Here is a 21,041-nt window from a genome sequence, read left to right as displayed (position 1 = left end):
TTTAATAACAGATACTCAGCAAATAAAGGAGCATCTGTTAGGCTTTTTACATCTATTTAGTTAAAAGAGAGAATAGTATATAATCTAAACTCTGTACCGAGCAATGTAATTTGAAACATTTTTACTAGACCATAAATACCATAGCATTAGATTCTTGGTAAGCAAGTTGGCTTTTTAGAAAGGTTACTGGAGCACAAAAAGATGTAGTGGATGGCTAAAATATCATGTTTTAAAATGTGAATGTTTTCACTATTCAATACCTGTATATTTTGGTTTTCTACAGGATAATGAGTACTCTAGGAATTTACCTTAGCAATAAAAATGTATAGGAAGCTATCTTTAAACATTCCCATTGTCTTAGTCCATTTCGTGCTGATGTAACAGAATACCACAGACTGGCTAATTTATAATGCACAGAAATTTATTGGCTCACTGTTTTGAAGGCTGGGAAGTCCAAGATCAAGGGGCCAGCATCTGCTGAAGTCCTTCTTGCTGGGTCATCCCATAGTGGAAGAGCAAAGAGAGGACAACAGAGAAAGAGAGTAGGAAGATTGAACTCCCCTTCTTATAAGGAACCCCCTCTGGCTTTAATCTATTAACTCTACCCTCATGACCTAATCACATTTCATGATGCCCCACCTGCCAACAACATTGCACTGGGGATTAAGTTTCCAACACAGGCATTTTGAGGTACACATTCAAACCATAGCATTCAATAAACTGGGATTTTTACTCTGTATTACCAGTAGACTCTTTACTTTTATATATGTGGTTACATGAGACTTCTATTGTAGGGTGATGATTTTTTTTTTTTTTTTTTTTTTTTTTTTGAGACTGGGTCTTGCTCTGTCACTTAGGCTGGAGTGCAGTAGCACGATCCCAGCTCACTGCAGCCTTGACCTCTTGGGCTCACATGATTCTCCTGCCTCAGCCTCCTAAGGAGCTAGGACTACAGGTACATGCCACCATGCCTGGCTTTTTGTAATTTTTGTACAAACAGCATTTCACCATGTTGCCCAGGCTGGTCTTGAATTATCAAGCTCAAGGGATCCCCCCACCTTAGACTTTCAACATGCTGAGACTACAGGCGTGACCCACCATGCCCAGCCTTAACTATTATTTTGAGTGACTTACCCTTATCAATCATCTAATTCATTCAACCTTTCATATCTATTGGCACAACAGCATATAAGTTTGAATCAATGGACCAAGGTGATCTAAGTAGGAAGAGTATTATATCATTTTATCTTAGGGCTCTATTTAATGATAATATTTTTGTTGGCACTACCTGCGTATTTGTGTATGAGTAACCTGACTTGGCAAAATAACCAAAACCCCAAACACAGTTAAATATGCCATTCTCATTAGATAGCTATCCTTCCATTAAAGTTATACTAGGTTGTCTATTCCAATGTAGTATAGTTTTCTTTCTTTTCTTTTCTTTTCTCTTCTTTTTTTTTTTTGAGATGGAGTATCACTCTTGTTGCCTAGGCTGGAATGCAATGGCGCCATCTCAGCTCACTGCAACCTCCGCCTCCTGGGTTCAAGCGATTCTCCTGTCTCAGCCTCCTGAGTAGCTGGGATTACAGGCATAAGCCACCACGCCTGGCTAATTTTGTATTTTTAGTAGAGACGGGGTTTCTCCATGTTGGTCAGGTTGGTCTTGAACGCCTCCGCCTCCCAAAGTGCTGGGATTACAGGCATGAGCCACTGTGCCTGGCCTACTGTAGTATAGTTTTCAAGGCTCTATTGTATTTATGTAAAGCTAGGATTATTCTATAAATCTGAACACACAAATACTAATCATGTTGGCATAGGCCCTAGTCCAGCATCATCTACCTAAAAAGAAGTCAACATTCACTGACTGCAACAGCTCCTCACTCAACCCTTTACAACTTCCTGTTTCTCCTACTCTACTGATTAAAATTACTCTGTTAAAGGTTATAGAGAAAATTCTTTGCAGGCCCTTACTATTCTCCATGAATGACTACAATGGCTTCTCGTATGTTCTGCCTGCCATAAACTTAAGAGTATTTTACCTTCCCAGCCCCACTTTCTTACCTTTTCTACAATGCAAATCATTTCCATGATTGAAGCCTTTTCCAATGCCTTTGGAATATAAACCCAAACTTTTTTTTTCTTTAAAGATCTCCAACAGTTTATTAGTCACAAATTCCCTCCGACAAGAGGAGGAAAGCAGTGTAAGCTATGCAGGCCCACACAGGGATTGCACTTGGGAGCAAAGAGAACAAACAGGGGGACTGAGGAAGGTTTTGTAGTATCAAGAAGGTGAGATAGGCTGGGTGTGGTGGCTCACACCTGTAATCCCAACACTTTGGGAGGTTGAAGTGGGAGGACTGATTGAGCCCAGGAGTTCGAGATTAGCTCTGACAACATAGTGAAACCCTGTGTCTACAAAAAATTAAAAAAAAAAAAATAGGCATGGTGGTGCACACCTGTCATCCCAGCTATTCGAGAGGTTGAAGTGAGAGAATCACTTGAGCCCAGGAGGTGGAGGCTGCAGTGAGCTATAATCATGCCACAGCACTCCATCCTGGGAAACAGAGTGAGAGTCTCTCAGGAGAAAAAAAAAAGAAAGTGAGATGTGCCTTGAATTTCAAAACAAAATTTTATTGGTTCTTCTGAATAATTCTGTGGGCTGGCAGGGAACTAAAACACATTATACTCCCAAGTGTTAAGACTGCAATAATATACTACAATGCTACAATGCCATAATCTACTATATACAATAGTACTTAACACAGTACATCCTCACTTGATGTCATCCATAGGTTCTTGGAAACTGTAACTTTAAGTCATACCATATATTGCATAACAAAACCAATTTTGCCAGAGACAAATTGATTTAAATAAGAGTTAGGCTCCTATGGCATATAGTTCCTATAGCATTGATAAACCCAAATTTTTTAATATGAGATTGGAGTTTACCAATGATTTGCCGTTTGGCAAAATCAGAATCCCCTTTGCATCCTGTTTGAGTATGTGACAACTCTGATCATCCCATTCTGCAATAAGCACCCTCCTCCTTGAATAGCATAGCATTGCACTATTGTGATTTTCTTTGGCCTCTTGGTCTTGTCTGCTGCTGTCTTTTCTCTCTGGCATTCTACAGATCCTGTGCTTATACCCTTTTCTTGTATACCTCAATAATTCCTTAGTTATCATCTGTAGGAAAGGCTCCCAAATTCACACCCAAAGGGTTCTAGATCTCCCCATTTTCAGAGGCCTCTGGATCATTTTTACCTGGCTATTTCTTCAACAGCTCAAACTCTATATCAGAGCAGCCTCAGACCTGGTGTGGTGGCACATGCCTATAATCCCAGCATTTTGCGAGGCCGAAGTATGTGGATCACTTGAGTCCAGGAGGTCAAAACCAACCTGGGCAACATGGCAAGACCTGTCTTCACAAAAAATTAGCCGGGCTTGATGGTGCACCAGTAGTTCCAGCTACTCAGAGGCTGAGGTGGGATGATCATTTGGTCCCAGGAGGTGGAGACTGCAGTGAGACTGTACCTCTCCACTTCAGCCTGAGTGACAGTGACACACTGTCGCGCGCACACACACACACAAAGCAAAAAATCCCAGCCTCATCTTAATCCCTCCAAACTGGGTCCTTTTTTTTTTTTTTTTTTTTTTTTGAGATGGAGTCTCACTCTGTTGCCCAGGCTGGAGTGCAGTGGCGTGATCTCCGCTTACGGCAAGCCCCGCCTCCTGAGTTCACACCATTCTCCTGCCTCAGCCCCCCGAGTAGCTGGAACTACAGGCGCCCGCCACAACGCCCAGCTAATTTTTGTATTTTTAGTAGAGACGGGGTTTCTTCATGTCGGCCAGGATGGTCTCATCTCTTGACTTCGTGACCCGCCCGCCTCGGCCTCCCAAAGTGTTGGGATTACAGGCGTGAGCCACTTCGCTTGGCCGGGTCCTTCTATTTCTATCTCTGTTTATGGCTCCAGAATTCTCCCTGTTGATAAGCTTAATATCCCCAAATCATTTGACACCTTCTCATCTCATTTGAAAGTCAAGATTATCTCTACTCTCTGTGCCATTCTGAATCCCCTTAGTACTTTTATTATTATTATTATTATTTGAGACAGAGTCCACCTCCGTTGCCCAGGCTGGAGTGCAGTAGTGCGATCTCAGCTCACTGCAACCTCTGCCTCCCGTGTAGCTGGGACTACATGCGTGCACCAGCACGCCTGGCTAATTTTTGTAGTTTTAGTACAGACAGGGTTTCGCTATGTTGGGCAGGCTGGTTTCAAACTACTGGCCTCAAGTGATCTGTCCGCCTCAGCCTCCCAAACTGCTAGGCCACCACACCATCACTCAGCCACCAAATGAGCAACCACGCCCGGCCCCCTTAGTACTTAAAAAAAAAAAAAAACACGCCACAAAACTGCTATGAGTTTCCTTCACTTCCAAATTTTCTACCTCTTTTCAATCCCATCCACTGGTGCTGGAGTAATCTTTTAAAAAACATATTTTTGAGCATATCATGTTCCTGTTTATATGGTTCCAGAATAAAGTCCAAGTTCCAATTTTTTTTTTTTTTTTTTTGAGACGCAGTTTCACTCTTGTTGCCCAGGCTGGAGAGTGCAATGGTGTGATCTTGGCTGACTGCAACCTCCGCCTCCCGGGTTCTAGAGATTCTCTTGCCTCAGCCTCCTGAGTAGCTGGATTACAGGCATGTGCCACCACGCCCAGCTAATTTTGTAGTTTGTAGTAGAGATAGGGTTTCTCCATGTTGGTCAGGCTGGTCTGGAATTCCCAACCTCAGGTAATCCGCCCTCCTCGGCCTACCAAAGTGTTGGGATTACAGGTGTGAGCCACCGCGCCCAGCCTCCAATGTCTTCTCGATGTCACCCTAATCTACTCTTTCAATTTCTTTTTTTTTTTTTTTTTTTTGAGATGGAGTCTCACTCTGTCGCCCAGGCAGGAGTGCAGTGGCCGGATCTCAGCTCACTGCAAGCTCCGCCTCCCGGGTTTACGCCATTCTCCTGCCTCAGCCTCCCGAGTAGCTGGGACTACAGGCGCCCGCCACCTCGCCCGGCTAGTTTTTTGTATTTTTTTTTTAGTAGAGACGGGGTTTCACCGGGTTAGCCAGGATGGTCTCGATCTCCTGACTTTGTGATCCGCCCGTCTCGGCCTCCCAAAGTGCTGGGATTACAGGCTTGAGCCACCGCGCCCGACCTACTCTTTCAATCTCATTTGCAACCAACCATGCCCCTATGCTGGAACCAGAAAGGCTACTCACAATTCTCTAAACCCACCCACTTCTGGGCCTTCTCTCACGTTTCCCTTGCCTGGAACACTGGAACATCTACTCTAAAAATCACCAAACAGGTGAGAAAAGGAAGCACCTTTGTCTAGAACGGCTTTTCTCAAAATCACTCGGTACCTTTCCCCAGCAGCCTTTCTCTCACTTCGCTGCAATCATCTCTTCCTTCCACTAGGTCCTTGTAGCATTTTATTTGTGTCAGTCAACAATTTATTTTGTATCACTGTCTTATTTCCCCTACTAGATTGTAAGCAAGGTTTCAAATGTTGTATTCATCTCTGGCTTTTCTTCCTCCACCAGAGAGGGTCTAGTGATTGGCTGTGCTTTTAAATGTTCTGAATGGAACAGAACTTTCAAGAAATGAAAGACAGAGCCAAGATACAGCCGAGCAAAATAAGGAAAAACAAAATCAGGAATGCGTCCACAGCTCCTGATTCTACCGAATACTCTTTCATTCAGCCTTGCAAGATATCCTACTTTTCCACTTAGGAAGGTCGCTTTCTGCCTTTCACATTTGATGATTTATTTATTAATCAACCACAGTGCTGCTCAAAGTACACAAAGGGTTCAGAAGAATGAAAGGGGGAAAAGTCAGAGTCTTAATATCAAAGATCTTAACTTTAGAGGGGTGTGTCAATACATACTCCATTTGTGCTATATGTCTGGGTTGCAAAGCGTAGTAGCACGAAAGAACTCGGGGTCTCTGATCACGATCATTTAGTGCTAAGGCATCTAAAAAAGATGGAAATAAATTAAAAGCTATATCTTAGAACCCACAATAATAAAAAAAAAAAAGTCTGTTGCGAAGTAGAAAAATTAAAACGACCGCGAAAATGAGACCTAGGTGATTGAAGTAATGTGCACTTGTAACATCAGTAATCCCCTCTCCAAAGCAGGTCCTGCTTGGGACTGACTGCACCAATCCTTTTAAAAATGAAGACATAAAAGCCATATTCCTTTAAAAAATTTCCACTGCACCGTATTGCAACGTACGAGCACTGAGGACATTTTCACGCGATCACAACCCTTTTTAACACCCGGACACTGGGCCGGTCCTTTCTGGCCAAGAGGAACTCGCTTCCCTAAAGGAGTACCGCATCCCCGAGGGCGGGCGCCTCAGCCGGGGAAGACAGTCCCCAGGGTGGACTACAGGCCTCACAAAGCGGAGGGACCTCGACGGGAAGGCTCGGCAGCGGCGCCCACACAGGCTTACCCCAGGCCCACCCTAGGCCGCACAGGGCTCGCGCCACCTCCGGCCCAGGACAGCTCTCATACGCTGCCAGCGTGGAGCCCCACCGGGCTCACAATGCGCTGGGCCTGGCAGCGTGAGCACAGGCGTCCGAGAGGCGGCAGGGGGCGGGCGGACGGCGCGCTCCGGGCGAGCCGCCTCCCTCTCCCGGCCCACACCCACGCGGCCGCCCTCCGCCTGCCGGGGAGCTGCGGGTGGCAGGAGGGCGGGAAGCGACCGGCCACTCTGCACCTGCATGACCCGGTCGCGCTCACCCCCTCCCCTCTCTCTCCCAGGCTCAGTCCTCCTTCCTCTTCCGCCCCCCCTCCGTTTTCTCCGGGCGGCAGCCGCGCTCCGCCCAGCTCGCGCGGCTGCCCGGCCGGCTGTGATGTCACCAGGCCACGCCCCCTAATATAAATACTGGCGTCGCTGGCGCCGCCTTCTCACACTCTCAGGCTCAGATCGCGGTCGCAGCGTTTCTTTTTTTCCTTTTTTCCCTTGCCGTCGCCTCCTCTGCCTCGTCTCATCCTTTCTCACTCTGCTGCTCTGCGGTGTTACGTGTCCGAATCCTCTTCCCACCCAGACCGCGCCTTTCTTTTGCCTGCGCTGTTCTATTTCTCCTTCGGCCGCCGCCGCCACTGCTGCACAGCTGGTGTCGGTGCCGCGCTTTTACCCCCACGTCGTTCCCGCAGCCTATGGCCCAGGCCGCCTTGGGTATTTCTGCTCAAGGTAACCACATCCCTCTTTAAAAATTCCGCCGAAAAAGAGAAGACGCTTTACCCGACTCTTTGGGCCGTTATCTCACGTGAGTACCGAGCCGAGGAGCGCGGGAGGGGCCAGGACGCGGGGCTGGCCTCGGGGGTCGGCCGGGGGTCTCCGGCTGGGCCCCGCCACCCTTAGGCGTCCCCGCAGCCGGCCGTCTCGAACATGGCGGCGGCGGCGGCATGTGTGGCGGCTGTCTGTGCCCCCGGCGGCGGCGGCGGGGCTGGGCGGCGGGCCGCGCCTTGGGACCTTCGGGCGGCTGCTGGACGCTCGGCGGAGCCGGAGCCGCAGTGGTTGGGGCGAGGGGGCGTGTGCGAGTGGGGGCGCGCGCGGGGGTCTAGCCGCCGGGTGTTACCGTCCCCTCAGGCGGCGTGCGGCCCCCACCCCTCTCCCGTGGTGCATTGCTGTTTCCGGGGAGGGGGCCCGGCCGCAACCCTGAGGGGCCGGGGTCCCGCAGCCCCTACCCCGCGCTGCGCCGCCGCCGCCTTCGCTTGCAGAAGCCCGGCGGGCGGGCGGCGCTGTGGGCTACAACGACTGGGGTCCTGGTTATGAATGGAGTGGGGCGGGCCCCGCGCCGGCCTCTGGTGACAGCTGCGGAGGAAGTCGGATTCCTGGGGGGCGCGAGGAGCGCGGTCCCCCTCTGGTGGAGGAAAGTTGACGCCACTTGGGGCCTGGCGGCGGGGAAGCCCCGGTGTCAGGTAGCGAGCGAGAGGCCTTTGGCCCCTTCTGGAAGCCTCGGGGCTGCTGCTCCGCCCCTGCGGCGCTCCTGATTGGGTCAAGTCGCCTTCACTCACCCCAGTCACCTCCTGGAGCCTGAGGATTAGTCACCCTGGCTTCGTTTTTCCGTCCGCGCCACGGTTCCTGGGCAGAAAGAGGCAGATTGGTAGACGGGTGGCTTATCAGCTACTGTCTTGACTGCCAACGGTTGGTGGTGGTGACGTGTTCTAACACTTACACGGTATCTATCCTGAAGGAGTGTTTCATAGACTAAGCTGCTGGTTCCGAAACCCGAAACAGTCGAGGACACAGTTTACCGCCCCATGTTTCAGCACATCTAACTGGATTTTGTGGTGGCATCTTGGTCGTATTAGTTCTGTGTCCCGTCGTGTTTCTATCGTGAATTCCCAGACTGGGTGGGAATCTAAGGACTCAAAGGAGGGGGAATTGCTTTGCGCTCAGCAAAGGTTGACGTAGAGATACATCAAAGCACAAAGTAGAAGTGCATCAGAGCACGTCAAATATAGCAGGGGTTGGCAGAAATATGGCTCATGATTGTCTAGAAAGGCCCTCATTATTGATTAAATTCTTTTACATAAATTAGAGCGTGCAGATGCTGTTCATGAAGAGAAATAAGCCCCGAGGAGTTTAAGTAGGAAAGACTCCAAAAGAAATTGATTATCGGTGGTGATAAGTGAGGTCGAGTAGTCAGTGCCTTTCTCCCCCAAGGTTTTATTACATACACTTTCAAACAGAAGGTGAAAGAGTTGTGCTTCCACCTAGATTCTGCAATTAACATTTTGCCTTATTTGTTGATGCATTTCAAACTAAGCTGGAGACAGCAGAACACTTCACCCCTCCAACTTTAGTATATGCATATTAAATAGAGCTCAGTACCGCTTACTATTTTTTAAATCTTAGAGGGTAAAATTCACATCAGTGTAAACCCACAAGTGTTAAGTATGCAATTTGATAAACTTTGAGAAAAATACAGCTGTGTAACCTAAACCTTTTATCAAGATGTAGAACATCGCCATCACCCTTAAAAGTTTTTTCTTGTCCTTTCAAATTCTCTCCCACTCACCACAGAGCCAACCATGATCTTTTTTTTTTTTTTTTTGACATAGAGTCTAGCTCTGTCGCCCAGACTGGAGTGCAGTGCCCGCTGCAACCTCCGCCTCCCGGGTTCAAGCGATTCTCCTGCCTCAGCCTCCCGAGTAGCTGGGATTACAGGTGCCCACCACCACGCCCAGCTACTTTTTGTATTTTTGGTAGAGACGGGGTTTCACTGTGTTGGCCAGGATGGTCTCGAACTCTTGACCTCATGATCCACCCACCTCGGCCTCCCACAGTGCTGGGATTACAAGCGTGAGCCACCGCGCCCGGCTGATCTTGATTTTTTTTTTAAACCCATAGGTTATTTTCTTCTATTCTAGAATTTCTGCTTGAATGGAATCATACAGTATGCATTCTTTGGTGTAAAAGGCTTCTTTTAACTCAGCACATTTTTAATATTCATCCCTGTTGTCTTTATCAGTAGATTATTTGTGTTAGCCCATTAGGTGACTATCCCTTGGTTGGTTTTCTTAAAATAATCTTTATTAGGCCGGGCGCAGTGGCTCACGCCTGTAATCCCAGCACTTTGGGAGGCCGAGGCGCATGGATCGAGGTCAGGAGTCCTGAGGTCAGGAGTTCGAGACCAGCCTGGCCAACATACTGAAACCCCGTCTCTACTGAAAATACAAAAATTAGCCGGCCGTGGTGGCAGGCGACTGGAATCCCAGCTCCTCGAGAGGCTGAGGCAGGAGAATCGCTTGAACCTGGGAGGCAGAGGTTGCAGTGAGTTGAGATCACGCCACTGCACTCCAGCCTGGGGGACAAGAGAGAGACTTCATCTCAAAAAATAAATAAATAAAATAAACTTGATTTTGGAGTATTTTAGTTGCCCAGCAAAGTCGCAGAGATATAGTTTCTGCATACTTACCACCCAGTTATTAGAAACATCTTACATTATTACAGTACTTTTGTTAAAACTAAGAAACTGACTTTGGCCCTATTAACTACTTTCGAGATTTATATTTGGATTTCGCCAGTTTTTCTTTAATGTCTTTTTTTCTGTTCCAGAATCCAGGTTACCACATTGTATTTAGTTGTCAGGTCTTCCCCAGTTTCCTTTGGTCTGTGACAGTTTCTCAGTCTTCCCTTGTTTTTCATTACTATCACAGTCTAGAAAAGCACTGTCAGATATCTGGTAGAATACTCCCCTCCCCTAAACTTGGAGTTTACCTGATGTTTTTCTCATGATTAAACTGGGGTTTGGGGTTTTTATAAAGAATACCACAGAACAATTTTAAAAATCATTGGTAAAGGCATTGGTTTTCAGAGACATACTGATTTAAGATACTAAGTTTGGAATAGTTACTGTCAAAGTGATAGGAAGTTTTTGTAGTTGGGCACGGTGGTTTGCACCTGTAATCCCAGCACTTCGGAAGGCTGATGCGGGTGGATCACTTGAGCTCAGGAATTCAAGACCAACTTGAGTAACATGGTGAGACCCCGTCTCTATTTTTTAAGAAAATAAAATTTTTAAAAATTACATAAAATGCTTCTTGTATCTTACTGACCAACTGAGCCCTCTCTGTGCTATTCTCTAAGGTGTTGTTGGAGAATTTGCAGTGTTTACATACACCATTCTAAGTGAAAATAATTTATTTTTTTCCATACTGCCTTTTCTCTGCATTTCCATTTAACAACTCCTTCTTCATGCTTTTTTATTCTGTCAGGATAAACATTCTATCTATCCTGTATGTTTATCTTAATGTGCTTATCCTATGCACTTTTTCAATAGACAGGGTCTTGCTGTATTGCCCAGGCTGGACTCAAACTCTTGGGCTCAAAGCAGTCCTCCTGCCTTAGCCTCCTCAGTAGCTGAGACTATAGGTGCATACTGCCACACCTGGGTCATCTTTTCTTCTTTTTTGTTTTCTCTTTTTGGAGACAGGGTCTCCCTCTGTTGCCTGGGCTGGAGTACAGTGGCACAATCTCACTGCAACCTCCGCCTCTTGAGTTCAAGCGGTTCTCGTGCCTCAGCCTCCTGAGTAGCTGGGATTACAGGTGTTCTCGTGCCTCAGCCTCCTGAGTAGCTGGGATTACAGGTGTGCACCACCACGCCCAGCTGATTTTCGTATTTTTAATAGAAGATGGGATTTCACCATGTTGACCAGACTGGTCTTGAACTTCTGGCCTCAAGTGATCCGCTGGCTCGGAGCCACTGCGTCTAGCCTTATTTTTTCTATTTAAATAATGCCTTTCAAATTCTAGAGCCTTCATTCCCTACTAGTATCTTTTTGTTAAATGGAAATGTAGGGTTCTCACTGAGGAACATTCTGGAATGTCTGACATTTAGTGTCCTTAATGTTTCACATCATTGCTCTTGGGTTGCATTAAGCAGCAAAATAGCTGTGGATATATGTATTGAGGAAAAGATGAATAATGTCTTACCCAGGGTATCTGATCCTATTCCTTAGGATAATTGAGAATGATCTGTCCCCATCATGACTCAACTTTTTATTTATTTAAAAAATTATGTCGGTGTTGAAAGAATCAGAATGTTTGTTATGGAGTAGTACATTATTTGGAATCTAATGTAAGATTATTATCATCATTGCATGTTTGTAGGAGTTCTTTCCTCATTATCCATAAATGTCATTCATTGAGCATGTGATCAGTTTCTCCTCCTAGATAGATGAAACATTTTGCCTCCACCAGGAGTGCCCTGATCCTGGTGAGATACACTTTAGGTATGCCTTCAGTGCTTCTAAAATCCCTCCAACTCTTGACTTTATAATTTCTGGTTTTCTGGCTTCCTTCTTACCACCCCTTTCTAGCAAATACCATCAGATTATATTACTTTAAAACAGTAACCACTGAATTACAAATAGAAACATAGGTATATCATTTTAGCTTAGAGGTGATGAGTGATAACAATGTCTAAAACTCACCCAGCATGTTTTATAGTGTGCTGTGCACTTATCACATTTATTTGCTGCTGGTGATAATAGAATGAATTATGTCTTAAATAGGTTAGATATGAGGAGATAAATCTTAAGAGATTAGTTGCTTAATATTATAAGGTAGTTCTCAAGTTATTTTATGTTTCTCAAAAGTTAGCTTAGATACATATATAATGCATTAGCTAAGTTAAAATCTTCTTTTGGTATTGTGGTGGAATTTTACACTTAAAGTGTAAAAGGCAAAGAAGTTATTTGAGGAGTAAAAGAGTGTTCCGGGTGGTTCCAAACTACTACATCATGCTAGTACATTATTCATATAAAGTCTTGCATATACATTAGATTGGTGGGGGTACTTGGAATTTTTTAAATTCTGGGTCACTTAAAAATGTGGAGTTTTAGAGGACAAATAAAAGCAAAAATGAAGTTTTCATTTTCAAAAATGAAGGTTGGTAACTCATGAGTTGGCAGATAAAACAACTTGGTAAGATGGCCATGACATCGAGTTCTGTTAATTTTTAATAGTACAGCAGCTTGGAAATGTTTACTACATAAAGTACTTGGTACTGGGGTAAACCCTTTGAAAACATCATTTGTGTAATGTGACTTTAATGAAACATTGTTATAAAAGGAGCATGTATTTATGTTTAAGTCAGCCTAAACTTTTTTTTTTAACATAGGACTATCTTCTGCTACTTCTATTTCCTCCTTTTAGGGCGAACTTTCTGACCAAGTATACAACTACCCAGAGGGCCTAGGAGAAGTGCTGTATAGAGAGCAGTTCGACTTCAACGCTGAGCCACCTTGGGAACCTAGCTGATGATAGGGGGGTTCCATCTCCCAACTTGTCCATGTGAGTATTTGCATTTGTTGGTGGAGGAAGAGGTCTTTAAAATCTAAGGAAGAGTGCTGCCTTGCTTAGTATTTTTCAGAATTTGAAATTGTATTTACCTCTTAAAGTGTAGTGACTTTTAAATTTCTGAAATAGAGATATGACAGTTACCGTTTACAGACTTGACTGCTTTAGTTATGTGCATTGTTTATCAATGACTGGATCGTTTAAAACTTTGTCTTGAATGCATAACTTAGAAAATATAAGTTGAAGAGGGCTTTTGGGATTTAAGTTGTAGTTTATTACATCATTCAACCATTTAGTGAAATGATTTTTGCTACTCAGCTGGTAGGAAAAACGGATTGTTTTTAGAGGACTTGCTGAAAGATGACAGAGCTACATGTATTATCTAAATTTATATATATATCTAAATATATATGGTATTAAATACTTAGATATATATAAATTTATATATTTATATGTATCTATTTTAAAAATATTTTCAAGGATAGTTTTTAACTATACTTGCTTTTCTATGTGTGGATTTTACTTTAGAATTGAACCCCTGTGCAAAATGTAATTCCACAGTAAACTAAATTTGGGCTGCTAGATTTGTGTAGGTTCATAAATTCTGTGGTGTATAGACTTTTATGGAAATTTGGATTTTGGTATTAAAATTTAAGCGTTTTTAAGTTTGGTCAGAGACTTGGAGGTAAGTTTTCAGGAAAGCTGAGGGTATCAGTTTTAGTGTTTCTTTAATCTGATCTTGTTAAACAGATCCCTATTGGATAAAAATGTTTGCTCTAATTAGAGTATGTTAAAGCAAACATTTGATGTTAATACAAATTAGAATTTTAAACTCAGATTTTTAAGGCTAAAGAGAAGGAAACACAGTTTAAATAGTAAGATTTCTTGAAAGCTTTGACTTAGAATGTTGACTAGAGGGTTTCCCGTACTGGCTCTCTCCTACCTGTGTAAATTGGAGCAAATGCCTGTGTTTTGAATCCCAGCTATAACATAATGTTGGATTGGAACAGTTCTTTTTGTCTTAAACTGTCATAATTTCTTTTTTGAGTATATTACTGTCCTTGGTTATGCAGTGTAGTCTTCAGATGAATTGCATGAGCATCCTCACCTAGAACAGAAATACAGAATCTCAACCTCACCCAAACCTGAATCAGAGTCTATATCCAGGTGGCTTGTGTGCATATTAAAGAGAAGCGGGGTCATCGCCATTTCAATACTAAGTCAGTTGCCTAATTTTTGTTAGTCCATCTGTTCTGTTTGCAACATACCTGCTGTTTTTCTCCCAAGTTGGCTTGGAGATTTAAAACCTTTTTGGGTGGTGCGATCTGTTAGTTACCATCATAGTCGTGGATTGGTTCCAAGGCAGAAATTTAAGAATAAGCTTCATCTTTTGAGGAAGACCATAATAAAAGATAATCCTTCTTTTAATTCAAGTCTCTTGCTTTAAAGAAAAGTTACCTTGCATTATATTTAATATTTCTACTGGTGTTTCCTCTTAGAAACTTGAGACTGTTGTCAGTGAGCTGAATGATTCTGCAAAATCAGGGAAAAGTAGTCTTTAGATCAATAATGTAGGATTCAGAAAGTCTGTAGTGTTTCCTCCTTTTTGGGTAGGAGGAATGGGAGCAGATAGAAGCTAAAGATTATTTATTCTGCAGGTTCTGGCAGCCAGAGTGACTGACTTTTAACTTTATTATGCCCAGGTACAGTGTATATTATGTCAAACAAATGTAACTTGTTTAAATGTTCACAAGTAATCTTCTAATTTTGCATGTCTCATATTTGATGCTTTGCTATAAAGCTTCAGGTACACAATCCCTTTTTCATAGCATTCTGAAATCCAAAAAGTCTTTAAAATAATTTTTTTTATAGCTTCCTTAATGTAACCTTAACTGATTTGGGGGAAAAAAAAAAAGCTTGACCTGAATCTGTGCTGATTTGAAGCTATTTTTGTCTTTACTTATCCCATTTAGTGTTAATATTCCTAAATTTTGCTGCAGAAATATTGTGGTTGCAGGGTGCTGACTCATTCTCCTGAAGAGTATTACATAACATATGTAAAGTATGTGTACTACATTATTGTTCAAAAATCTGGAGAATTCTGAATTCACAAAGATACCTGGCCCCAAAAGTTTCTTGACTAGAATTTGTAAAATTGGCAAGAGAAAATTCCGCATTCCAGGAATGTGTTTATCCTTACAAATCAGTAACAGTTTGCTCTATTGGACACCAAAATCCTGGCGTTAATTTTCTGTAGATCAACAATATTATTTGGAAACCATTAAAAGGAGTTAAAACGGTCTTCATGGAAATTATTTGGCCCATAGCATTGCAAAGCATGTAGCTATATGAACTCTACTTGAACTGGTCCACTAGGATTCCAGTGCAGGTAGTCTGAGAATCCAGAATTGGCTTCAGAGTTAGGTTTTAAATCAACCACCTGAATTTTGAGATAGTTAATTCCATTAAGTGTCTGGAAACTTTGGAAGTTGCTTACACAATCCTTTTCTTTCATAACTTAGAATGTGTGTATGATGTAGTATGTGAACACTGTAAAAATATCTTAACAAAATATTTTAAGGTCAATATCAAAGATTAATGGGCCCCTAATTGTGAAAAAGTTTTTGCGAGCCTTTTAAGAAATCCCGTAGACCAGGTGCGATGAATTACCTGAGGTCAGGAGTTCAAGACCAGCTTGGACAACATGGTGAAACCCCATCTCTACTAAAAAAATACAAAATTAGCCAAGCGTCGTGGCAGGCACCTGTAATCCCAACTACTTGGGAGGCTGAGGCAGGAGAGTCGCTTGAATCCAGGAGGTGGAGGTTCCATTGAGCCGAGATCATGCCCTTGCACTTCAGCCTGGGCTACAAGAGCAAAACTCTGTCTCAAAAAAAAAAAAAAAAGGAAATCCCCTAGATCTTGATGCTGGAGTAAAGGTTTTCCAGTGGACTAGTTTTCTGTTTATTTTGGTTGTAGGTTCAATTATAATTAATGAATTAGCCTAATGGAAAATATTTTAAAATGTGGAAAGCTAAGTTTGCTTCTCATAGTTGATCCAGTGATGAGGTCAGATTGAATTAACCATTATCACATACTCTTTAATGTTGTACAGTGTGGAAAAGGGATTCAGTTAATTGATTTGCTTAAATGGACTCTAAAAATTTTTTTTTACGTGGTTGTGATTAGTCAACTCTATATATTCATGTAGGAACTTCAGAAGAACATCAGTATTTTAAATATTCACATTTTGTCTCCTAGTATGTACACATGCCTTAGTAGGAGCTCCCTACCTAATTAGGATTATTTTAACTAGGAAAGGTGTTTTTTTTTTTTTTTTTTGAGACGGAGTCTCCCTCTGTCGCCCAGGCTGGAGTGCAGTGGTGCGATCTTGGCTCACTGCAACCTCCGCCTCCCTGGTTCAAGTGATTCTCCCACCTCAGCCTCCAGAATAGCTAGGATTACAGGGACCCACCATGATGGCCGGCTAAATTTTGTATTTTTGTAGAGATGAGTTTCACCATGTGGCCAGGCTGGTCTTGAACTCCAGACCTTAGGTGATCCTCCTCCCTCCCCCCTCGCCTCCGAAAGTGGTGGGATTATAGGTGTGAGCCACTGCACCTGGCTGGAAAGATGTTCTTTATTAATTTGCTGGTACTCCTTCCTCATGTTTCACTGTAAATTGTCAGTAGAAAAGGGAGGTTATCGCTGGGTGCAGTGCCGCATGCCTGTAATCCCAGCACTTTGGGAGGCCGAGGCCGACGGATCATCTGAAGTCAGGAGTTTGAGACCAGCCTGGCCAGCATGGCGAAATCCTGTCTCTACTAAAAATGCAAAAATTAGTCGGGCATGGTGGTACACACCTGTAATCCCAGCTACTAGGGAGGCTGTGGCCTGCTTGAACCCGGGAGGCGGAGGTTGCAGTGAGCCGAGATGGCGCTACTGCCCTGCAGCCCAGGAGACAGAGCAAGACTGTCTCAAAGAAAAGGGAGGTTGTTGACCCTGACTGCAGAGAAAGGGGAAAATTTTAGTTTTGATATTTGGTACTTTTTTTTTTCTTCTCTTCCCCCCCTCCCATTTAATTTCTCACAGATGATATTTGGTACTTTAAGGATACTGTGATATGAGTAAATTTAACAGAACATTCATTAATGGCAGTTGATACTCTTTGACCAAAAAGATGAGTAAAACCACTATCGTTGAAATACAGTCTGTTTATCCCCTTGGCATGCATAAAGTAGAGTCAGTGGTGTGTCAGTGCTTGTGTAAAGTAGCAAAAAAATATTCTGTAAAAGCAGAATGTGAATACTAGCATATTAATGGATAAACAAAGTTTTAGAGACATGGTATTTCTTGCTTTGAGCAAATATAGCATTTTTTTTAGGAAGGTCAAAAAGATTGGAAAGCAATGTAGACCAGTTTTTTCTTTCTTTTTTGAGATGGAGTTTCGCTCTTGTTGCCCAGGCTAGAGTGCAGTGGCACAATTTCAGCGCACTGCAACCTCCACCTCCCAGGTTCCATCGATTCTCCTACCTCAGCCTCATGAGTAGCTGGGATTACAGGCATGTGCCACCATGCTCAGCTAATTTTGTATTTTTAGTAGAGACAGAGTTTCACCTTGTTGGTCAGACTTGTCTCGAACTCCTGACCTTATGACCCGCCTTCCTTGGCCTCCCAAAGTTCTGGGATTACAGGCATGCACCACCGCGCCCGGCCATAGACCAGTTTTTAAAGGAGGTAAATGGCTTTTGCATTTATTACAGAGGTTAGTTTAGCTGAGAAAATTAATACTACCAATCTGTGTTTTCCATCACAGTCTTCACCCAGCCTGTTTCAGAGTTTTCCAGTTTGGGTCTCCCCACACCCCACCCCAGCCCCAGGTAAACCAATCCCTTTTGCGATATTCAACTTCCATTAGGATGAATGAGATACTGCATATATGAGAAGGGCTTATAAACTATAAAATCTAGTATATGGTAGGCTACTGTTCTAGACTGCCCATTGTTCAGGTAAGCCTAAGGAGACTCTTCCAAGTGAAGTGCTTATATACTGATAAGGCCCCAGGGAGCACAGATATTTTGTCCTTCTTCCATTCCAGGGTCATCCATGCCCAGTCAAATCATCAAATTTGTCACAAGTTAACTAAAGCAGATATTTAGCTATCCTTTTTGATAATCCATTGTTCTTTACATTACGCATGAGTAGAAAATACTGTATAGCATACTGGGTTACAGGGTTTAGGATGGTCAGGTTCAACCTGCCTAGGCCATAGCCAGCCATCATGAGGTCCAGCCATGGTGTGCATGCCACCACGCCCTACTAATTTTTTTTTTTTTTACTATTATTTTTTTGAGATGGAGTTTTGCTTTTGTTGTCCAGGCTGGAGTGCAATGGTGCAATCTCGGCTCACTGCAATCTTTGCCTCTTTAGTTCAAGCGATTCTTCTGCCTCAGCCTCCCAAGTAGCTGGGATTACAGGCGCACACCACCATGCCCAGCTAATTTTGTATTTTTAGTAGAGACAGGGTTTCGCCATGTTGGTCAGGCTGGTCTCTAACTCCTGACCTCAGGTGATCTGCCCTCCTCGGCCTCCCAAAGTGCTGAGATTACAGGGGTTAGCCACTGTGGTTGGCAGTATGAGCTTTATGTTGACTTCAGATCACTTTTTATCTGCTTCTTGCTCTTTACTGCATGGATCCTCTGATGCCCAGTTTGCAAAGATCTCCCAAACAAGTTTGGTATTTTCTTAGCTCATGTAGGTTCAGCATGAACATGTTATATTTGGCATGACCAAAGGTAGGATGGGGTTATTCTGGTATGTTCAACATGGAAATTCCGACAAAACAATCCTCCTCAAAATAATCCTCCTAATGAGAGGTTTGCTATCCTTAATTCATGAAGAGCTCCTTCAGATAAATAAAAGGCAAAAACAAGAAAATGAGCAAAAAACTTGAAAGCTGGTTGCCACTAACAATTTAGCAGTTCCAGTCCCAGGTATAGACTGTAGTCCCTGGATCAGTGCTACTTGAACTGCCAGTCAGTGGAATAAGGACTCTAGTACCAGAATGTAAAGTACCATACTGCCCAACACTGTTTTAGGGTTGCATAGAAGAATAAAACGATTAAGTAACAAAGGAATGATGGTTAGAGAAGGTCTAAATAAATTCTAAGGGAGTTGTATCCACCTGGGAGAGATGTACAGGGGCCTCTGAAGTATTGCATCTTATTTCTTGCTTTTCTTCTTTTTTTTTTGAGACAGTCTTGCTCTGTCACCCAGGCTAGAGTGTGGTGGTGTAATCTTGGCTCACTGCAACCTCTGCCTCCCAGGTTCAAGCGATTCTCCTGCCTCAGCCTCCTGAGTAGCTGGGATTACAGGTGCCCGCCACTGCGCCTGTAGTAATTACAAAATACAAAAATTTCAAATAATTTCACCATTATTTGTGGTTTCACCATCTTGGCCAGGCTGGTCTCGAACCCCTGACCTCATGATCCACCCGCCTCAGCCTCCCTAAGTGCTGGGATTATAGGCATGAGCCACCATGCCCAGCCGGCATCTTATTTCTTAACAACCTGCTTAACTTGGTCTTGGTTGCAGTTACTGTATTGCACATGTATTCTGTATGTTTTCCTTTGGTGAGTGGGGGACCGGCAGGCAATGAGCTCTGCCTTAAAGTTACGAAAATAGTGTGTCTCTTTAAAGGATTATTCCCTATGCTTAATTGTAACCAGGAAAGCTAGAAAACGAAATTAAAATGATTGTGTACTTCATGTTGTACTGTAATAGTCATCTTTAATGTTATCACATCTTAATTGCCCAAAGGGTTGTAAATACTTCACTCGTGTGCAGGTACACACACACTTTAGTACATACACATTTTCTCCAGAAAAACAAATTTAGTCTTCATACTGAATAGTCAAGACGTCATTTTTGAGGGAGTCTAATTGTGTTAATTCCACATGCAAAAATAATATTGCTATGAGAATTGTGTATTTCGTTTTCTCATTAAGCTACATTTTAATATTTATGGTGAGGCAGTTCATTGGGCAGTCTTTACACAGGCACTTCAAACTTAGCCTGTTGGGCTTATAACCTTTAGGATTTTTCGCCCCCTTGATTATTTCCAATTCATTCTTGTTCCTCTCTTTTAAAAGAATTCTTTATCTGTCACCTTTAGTTTTCTTCCTCTAGGGTTACTCGGTTTTTTCAACCTCATCACCTGAAAAATAATTTTTAGGGGTATGCATTGTGATTACTGACTTTCTTATTGAAGCAAGCCTTGTCCTGATTTATCCTGAGTACTCGATGTAGGCTGTTATTGTCTATCACTTATTTTGGGGTCCAGGCTGGCAGAAGTTTACCTGATCTTATGATCGCTCAGTTTATAGGATTTCCTACCAGTTTCAGTATGTAGCTTCCTGGAATTCTTTTGTAGTGATTCAGACCTACTCGAGGTCTCACATCTATAGTACCAGAGTCATTCTTTAGAAGCTTCTAGTGCTCTTCTGGTCAATTACTTTTAAAGGTATTCTATGTGGTAAGTAACATTTTTTGTTGTAGGTAGAATGCAGAGGGGACTTAAGCAACATTATGTATTTTTAAAGCTGTGAGCTGGGTGCTAAATCATCAAATGCCTATGTAAAAATAAAAGTAGAAATGCACTCAGGCATCTTCAGAGTAAGAGTAATAGTATAAATTTCAGAATATCTTTTCTCATTTTTAATGAGTAAAAATCCTTTTAGAAAAATGGTTGATGTATTAAGGTTGGGTTTCCTGCTTAGGTATCTCTGAAACAGTATTCTCAACCTTTCAGCTCTCCCTGTTCTACTTCCAGGGAGGTCTTCACTTCAGAAATCCAAGACTCATATTCATCCAGCTTGGTGTCAAGTGGGCTGTTGCTGCCAGAATTATCTTGTGATTATTTGAGAGATGTATCAGTTTCTTCTGAAGTACAATCAACTGTAGAAGCCTTTGTAGCAGGTGTGTAACAAGGCAAGTGCCCAGCTGCTGCAGCCGCTACTCTTGGAGCTACCCTGTCGATGAACATGAGGACTCAGCGGCCTCATGAAAGGCTCCAGGGAGCAGTGTGTGGTTCTTTGGAGCCTTTTGTTTCTTTTGGCAGCTCTTCATGGAAAAATGTATTAACAAAAACACCAATATGAAGGTGTGAAT

The 21,041-nt window shown here is 43.2% G+C and overlaps 1 protein-coding gene and 1 long non-coding RNA gene across 10 annotated transcripts in view; one reads left to right on the top strand and one right to left on the bottom strand.

The window, feature by feature from the left end:
• The window catches only part of LOC140712232 (uncharacterized), an 80,932-nt gene extending 74,079 nt beyond the window's left edge, over window positions 1-6,853 (bottom strand). For both annotated transcript variants that reach the window (XR_012093735.1, XR_012093736.1), the window contains exon 1: window positions 6,510-6,853. This is a non-coding gene — a long non-coding RNA (uncharacterized lncRNA). The remainder of the gene's footprint in view (window positions 1-6,509) is intronic.
• Window positions 6,854-6,931: 78 nt separating this feature from the next.
• AZIN1 (antizyme inhibitor 1) overlaps window positions 6,932-21,041 on the top strand; it is a 37,766-nt gene continuing 23,656 nt past the window's right edge. For 3 of the 8 annotated variants that reach the window (XM_038000219.2, XM_008001266.3, XM_038000222.2), the window contains exons 1-3: window positions 6,932-7,329; window positions 12,729-12,866; window positions 20,704-20,849. The gene's annotated coding sequence lies outside the window, so the exon portion shown is untranslated. Of the gene's footprint in view, window positions 7,330-12,728; window positions 12,867-20,703; window positions 20,862-21,041 lie in introns of all 8 variants that reach the window. The other 5 variants (XM_038000220.2, XM_038000216.2, XM_038000218.2 and 2 more) reach the window with 3 other exon arrangements.

The sequence above is a fragment of the Chlorocebus sabaeus genome, chromosome 8, assembly GCF_047675955.1.
Source record: "Chlorocebus sabaeus isolate Y175 chromosome 8, mChlSab1.0.hap1, whole genome shotgun sequence".
Lineage (NCBI taxonomy): Eukaryota > Metazoa > Chordata > Mammalia > Primates > Cercopithecidae > Chlorocebus > Chlorocebus sabaeus.
Note: the sequence above shows the minus strand (reverse complement) of the source record. Positions and strands in the feature narration are given on the sequence as shown.